We start from the raw sequence: 7,679 nt of genomic DNA on the forward strand, positions 1-7,679 counted from the left end.
TACCAAATCATTATATCGGATTAAACCAATAATCCACAATTATATATATATATATATATATATATATATATATATATATATATATATATAAATTTTAAAACAGAAACAAAAAAATTTGTTAATTATGTAACATTCCGGAAGAACTTCTTTCGAAAACAGCTTTTTCTTCCGGAACCAGCTTTTTACTGTTTTTCTTCTCTAAAAACCAGCAAGAAAACATAAAATAATACCCATAAATGCGTACCTCCGACGAAAAACTTCAAATACGGAACACCTGCTTCACGGGACCACCAAATATTCAAATACGAAACACCTACTTCACGGGACCACCAAAATCTTCAAAGCTACACAGGGTGAAATGGAAAGCAACATCAAGAAAAGGAAAGCAACGAAGGATGCAGGTGAAAAATGGAAGTGTGTAAATAGAAAAGGAAGCGCAGTAAATTTAAAGAAAACTACACAAGGGCAAAATCATCATTACATATTCATTAAATATTATTTTATTTTTACTTATTATTATAAAATCAAATTTATTTTTTACTTGACATTGTTATAAAATAATAATTATTTTTTTATTATATATTAACTTTTGTAATACAAATTAAATGTTATCATAATAAATATTTTATATTTTTTAATAAAATATACGAATTAATTAATTTTTATGATTTAATTATACTAAATTGTCACACAAATTAATATTTACATATACATGCGCGTAAAAAAAATTACAAATATTAGTCATAATTATGTTCACTAATTATTTATGTATAATAATATTATTTATTTATAACTTAATTTATTCATTAAAATAAAATAATTACATAAAAACACCATTTTTTTTTTAAAAAAAAATTCCGGAAGACCCTTCTTCCGGAGGAAGAAGGTTGTCTTCCGGAAGAACCTTCTTCCGAAAACATTCCGGATGATGTTCTTCCGGAAAGTATTCCTGACTTCTTCCGAAATCACAAAATCTACTTCCGGAAGAAGGTTCTTCCGAAAATTTTCCGGAAAATGAAACTTCCGGAATGATTCCGGAAGAAGGTTCTTCCGGAAAGAGGCTTCGCGGGAAGGGCATTTTCGCCCATTCACTGTTTGTTTGGGTGCCCCAACAATATTGTTGGGTGCACGTAGCAACTCCCAGTAATTATTGCTGACAATGACACGGAGCTTGGCCCACAGTTGCAAAGGAGTTGGGCCCATTAGCCCGCTACGTGGAGTACGATGTCACAGTGGAGGCGAGTGTTGCTAGGTGCACCTAGCATTATTGCTGGTGCACCCAACATCTAAAAAAATGGCAAAAATGCCCTTACTTGATTTTCCTCTTACGGATCAAGTTGATCCGGAAGAGAGGAAAAATAAAAATTTTGTTAATTATACAAGATATTTAAAGATATTTATTTTATAATATAATTTATACATTTAAAGATATTTATTTCATTAATTATAATATAATTAAATTTATTTATTTATTTTATTAATTATAATATATTTATAATATTGGTTTATTATAAATAATTAATGCTAATCAATCATAATCATAATTCATGCTAATCAATCAATCATAATCATAATTCATGCTAATCAATCATAATGCTAGGTGCAATTTCATAATCAAAAACTGCATTTTAAAATTGCTAACTCTGAATTTTGTGTGTTTTTGATTCTGAAATTTGCAGCTTACTTCATCAAGGTTATTTCTTTGTAACAAGGTGTTCTTTTGAACTTTGAACAAGGTCAGTACTTGATATATTTGACGAATTTTTTTTTTCAACGTTTAGCATTACTTTGGTAGAAGAGTAAATATTGGCTGTAATTTGGATCATTCTTATTAGATTGTTGTTACAATTTGTTTTGACCTTAGTCACAATTTGGTTGTAAATAATGACATGTTGACATATAGATAAATAGTATTGATTGATTAGCATGACTGATTGATTAACATTAATTATTTATAATAAATCAATATTTATAAATATATTATAATTAATAAAATAAATAAATATATTTAATTATATTATAATTAATGAAATAAATATCTTTAAATGTATAATTATATTATAAAATAAATATCTTGTATAATTAACAAAATTTTTATTTTTCCTCTTACGGATCAATTTGATCCGGAAGAGACTTCCGAATCAACTTAATCCGTAAGAGGAAAACCAAACAAGGGCAATTTTGTCGTTTTTTTAGAATGCTGGGTGCACCTAGCAACACTCAGTGGAGGCTCAAGTGGCGGAAGCCGTGAATGTTGTCATGGCCCACTACGGCAAGCTCGACATCATGTACAACAATGCGGGCATCCCAAGCCCATCAGTTCCACCAGGCATAGTAGACCTAGACCTTAATGAGCTTGATTTTGTCATGAAGATCAACAAAGGGGAATGATTGTTGATATTAAGCATGCGGCCCGAGTCATGATTCTAGTGGGCTTAGGGTCCATTCTATGCACATCAAGCATAAGTGGGGTTTTGGGTGGGCTTGGGCCTCATCCTTATACAATATCAAAGTTTACAATAGGGAAGTAAAATCTTTGGCTAGTGAGCTATGCAAAGTTGGGATTAGGATCCATGCATATCCCCAGCTCCAATTCCTACACCTATGGTTTTGGCTCAAATAGGGAAGTTTTATTCTGGTTTGACCCAAGAACAGATAGTGGGTATTGTGAATGGGTTTTGGTGAGCTCGAAGGTGCTAAGTGTGAGGACATTGATGTCGCAAGGCTCCTTTGTACTTGGGCATCAGATGAAGCAAAGTTTATCTCAGGCCTAAACCTCATTGTGGATGGAGGATTCACCAGCTTTAAAAGTCTTACATGCCATCTCCAGATCAAACTGTTTAACCCTAGTTATTAACTGAGTATAATTTCTATGTATTGTCGGTGTAAATCAACCAATCAAAAATCATGTTAGGTATGATTTTTATAATTATTATTATTATAAAACTCAACAAAATTTATGGCATATGATAATTTATAATTAAATGAGTGTAAAATTTAATTATATTGTGAGCGTATAGATTATTTTCTCTTGTTAATTTGTGTAATGTACTATGGTTGGTTTATGAGTATGTTGAAGTGGTTTTTTTTTTTTTTCTAATTTAAGAAGTCCTCTCTATTTATGTTTTGATCCAATGAAAGAGTGGCGTACAAAAATTGAGTTCAGTGAAGTCCTGAAGGACAAAATAAGTAAATAACTGTGATGAGATCAAACTCTTGTGGTATATGTTAAAGGCCATAGATAGAGATAGGGATAAGAGTGAAGGGTCCTATACATCTGGTCTGGCCCACGGGATGGTTGCCATGAGCAAGGTGTGGCCTACATATTTGATAATTCGTTATGGTCACTTTTGTATACACTTTACACACATTTACTATGATGGGACATAGGTGAAGGTACAAGTGATTCCATTCTACGTTTATAAAAGTTTAATTTCCAAATTTTATTCATATCACGAGGGTTACAACTCAAATGTTAATAAAACTTACCCACCTAACTAGCATGTAGTGTGGTCATAGTCTTCTTATCATGCTCAGAAACGTATCCTAATATCTCAAGGTAAATCAGTGAGGAATAATGAAATCAACAATGATTCATAGTCTACAAAGTTATGTTTGTTAATAGGAAATTTTTAAACCTGTTACAAAATCGTGTACAATTTTTTTATTTTTCAAATTCAACACTGAAGTTAGAACCCATCTTCCAGCATATAGTCATACTTATTATACATTTTACAATTAGATTTTAATTGATTATACTTGTTTTGAGGAGACAAAGTATCCAAAAAGGCATCCAATGAGATTTGTCTCTAGTTTTTAAAAATCTATATTCCTATATAAATAAAGACAAAAAAGAAGATTTCAAAAGACAAAACAGAACGACAGGACACAATTTTCAAAAAGGTCGTTATTTCAAATGCAATATATGGAGGTAAGGATAATTTTTAGCTTTTTATATTTTGACACGAAAAATCCTATAAATTTAATGTTTATTTAAATAAGCCAAAGGAATAATACTAATGTAAAAACAAGGTAAAATTTATTTTTGTATAATTTAAATTTAAATATAAATATATTTGAATATATAAATTATGTTTTAAATTTCGAATAAATGATTTAAATTATAATTAATATAAGTATACTTTTAGTTATTGGCAATCTCTTTTAAAAATAATATAAAATAAACATTTATGACGTGTATTGTACACACTAAAATATTAGTTTAAAATATGAGAGTGGAATGAAATAGAAAAAGTTTTTATGAACAAGAATAAAAAACACATTTAAAAAATATTTTTAAATATATAATTAGCTTACTTCACTTTTTATACTTGTTTTTGTATGTGTATTTTTTATTAAAAATTACAGGTATCTTTCATAAGAGACAAAAAAAAAATTCTCTTTAAATATTTAACAAATACATGCCTAAAATTTAAACTCAAAATTATCAATTAAGTTGAAACAATTTCACATAAATTTATTCAAGCATCCTAATTGCTTTTGTATATGTTAGAAAGGAATTTTTTATTATCTCTTTATTTCTTTTTAAAATAATTTAATATTTTATAAAATATGTAAGAGAGTATAAATCCAAAAAATTTTGTACTTTACACGGTTAGTAGAGAAAATAAAATGAAAATCAATTGAAATTAAAAATGTACAATAAAACAAAAAAAAAGGTAAAAGCTAATGGCGGGAAAAGGTTCATTTATAAGGTCACGTGTATCAATCCAAGACAGATTTTAAGTATTTATATACATAATATATTTATCTTGAGTTGAGTTGTAAATTTGTAATCTCAATTCTTAAAATAATTAAATATGTTTTTATTCTTTTAAATTTGGATAATTATTTTTTAGTTTTTTTAAAAAAAATTATTTTTATTAATTATTTAAATTTTTGAAAAATTACTTTTAATTTCTCTTTGTTTATTATATTTATGGTTTTATAATTTGTGATTACTTTTAACGTGAAAATAAATATTTTTTAATTTAATTTTTTTAAAAGTAATTTCTAACGATTTTAAATAACCTAAATACTTGATTCATATGAATTGATGATTTTTTTATATATTTTTTGACTGTTTTAAAGAAGAAAAATAAAAACACAAATGTTGAATTGTGATATTTTTATTTTTATTTATGGTAATTTTAAACTGTGACAAATTATTTTTAAAGAAATTAAATTATAAAAGTTCAGCTACGAAAACTATCATAAATTAGACACTATTAACAAAAAGAAATAGAAAAATTAAGTAATATTTTAAATTTTGAGATATTAATAATTTTTTAAAAACTAAAAAAATAATCATTCAAATTTAAATGCCCAAAAACATATTTAAATCTTCTTAAAATATGTGAACATGGAAATCTTAGAACATGGATAGACATGAAATCCTTACGTGAAATAATATTAACATTTATGTTTAAGGGTTGTAAATAATTAAAATATAATTGATAGTTAATTTAAGTGAAAGTGTGTTAATATTTAAATATGTGATTTTTGCACCAACACAAATACAACTGTAAAAACTAAAATGAAAATATAAATGGAGAGTGTGAGCTGTAAAGACAATGACTTTTATACATTCCTTTGCCATTCAATTACTATGGTCCCACACTTTTGTCCGGACTTGGCTTCAACCCTGCATGGGCTTCTGATTTCTGCCCCTTCTAATCTCCAAAGGATCTAAGAGGCTTTCTTCTTCTAGACATGGTGACGATAACCACATTTTATTTAAATGCACACATAATAATTATTTTATAAAAATAAATATTTTTTTTTATTCAAATGAAAGAGTCGAACTATTAGAAAATTTACAATAATTTTCGTTTGTTTTTCCAATCATTGAATTAAACATAACACAAATATCATTTATATATACAAATTTTAGTCTTAACATAATTAAATATTTTTAAAAACTAAATTTAAATTTCAAAAATTTATATATTTATCTTATTATATGTTTTTAATATCTAGATATATAAGGGCACTCCTATTCAATAGTAGATTTTAAAAAATGAGTCAATGGAATCATTCATTAAGTAGGAAAGATATATGAGTTATTATAAATTTTTTTAACATTGTTTATAATTTTTATGGATAACTTTTTTATATAAAAAAAAAGCCTATAACTGGGTGCGAAGAAAGGCCGAAAGCCCAAAAACTAATCATGAAATAAGGGCAGGTCTAGCTAGAATTAGAAATATGACTTTAATGTACAAGCAATTATCAACAACTGGTTTGCTTATAGTAGGAAAATTTATATCCTTTGTTTTTTTGGGTAGTGGCTTCTACAAATATTAGGAAATATGGATGAGCTACCCAAAAAATTAACTAATTAAGAGAAATGCCGTGGACGTACTCTCAGACATATTTTACCTGAAAACACTTTTTTTTATTAGTTAAAATTTATTAAAAATTATAAAATTTTATGAATGTTACATTATATTTATATAGTGAATCTCTCTCTTAATATTATAATTTTAATTAGTGAAAGAATTAATGTGTATTAGAAGGATTGTGTTTCTAAAACTCTTTAAAGTCAAAGTTTTTTATATATAATTTTAAAAAGTTTTTTCCTCACGAGATACTTAAAAAAATATTTCAAAGGAAGAATAATAAAAAAGAGTTGTTTCGTATTCTCTTGATAAAGAAATTTTTATAAATATTTCAATTATTTTAAAAAAGTTTGATATTGATTGCTTTAATATTATTTTTTCATACAATATAAAATTATATGATTAACGAATTCATGAGATGATACAGATTTATATATATGTTTTGATGCAAGAGAGGACTTGCCCTTGTCTTGGCTCTTGCATGCTACTCTAGTCACTCACTTTCTATCCCTTACCTTATTTGCATGTGAGCCACGTGTTGTCGTCAAGATATCGATGACAGTGTCACGTGACCAGTGATTATGTTTGAAACTGATCTTAATAGTATGAATTATAGAAGATGGACCCTAAAATCTATGTTGGCTACGCAATCAAAAAGGTTTTGCTTTTTTTCTGCCATCATGAAATGATATATAGAGTTTTCTGAAACAACACCATTTCAGCGAGGTCATTTGGAAGTCCGGTTGAACTTTTCTTCTTTTCTTTTTTAATCTATCTTATTCTTATGTAAAATATGTTCGACTTGTCGATAAATGATTTCGATCATAAAAAATTGTGATTAGTTAATTTTTTAATGGAATTTTATTTTCTAATTAATTTTTTATTTATATATAAAACTTGAATCTCAAACCTTACTCAAGAAATTAAAGACTAATTAATTTAGAAAAATACTATTGGTATGAAAATTATTTTTACTGTTGCACGACTGGTGATTTTTGTCATAAATTCATTCATGTGTTTTTAAAATATGTTAATGAATATTTATTTTTTTAAAAAACTCATTGACCTACTTTGTTACAGGTACATTTTCGTGTCTTGTATTCTTCGTACCGAATACATAACTACATAACTGTTAATTATACCTCAAATTAAAGATATGTTGATGTTTTATATGTATGATAAAACGGTAATATTTTTAACATTCTATAAAAAAATCCTAAACAAAAATAATGTACTAAATATCTTAGAAATATAGAAGAATAATATTATCGTTACTTAACAATTAAGAGAATTGTTTTCAAATATTGTAGCACAATTTAAAATGATCAAAGATAGAAA

General features: G+C 26.7%; 1 pseudogene; it reads left to right on the plus strand.

The window, feature by feature from the left end:
* The first annotated feature begins 1,134 nt into the window (after positions 1–1,134).
* Positions 1,135–2,844, plus strand: LOC114404495 (annotated as a pseudogene).
* The last annotated feature ends 4,835 nt before the right edge of the window (positions 2,845–7,679 follow it).

Source organism: Glycine soja, unplaced genomic scaffold (assembly GCF_004193775.1).
Source record: "Glycine soja cultivar W05 unplaced genomic scaffold, ASM419377v2 tig00104328_1_pilon, whole genome shotgun sequence".
NCBI lineage: Eukaryota > Viridiplantae > Streptophyta > Magnoliopsida > Fabales > Fabaceae > Glycine > Glycine soja.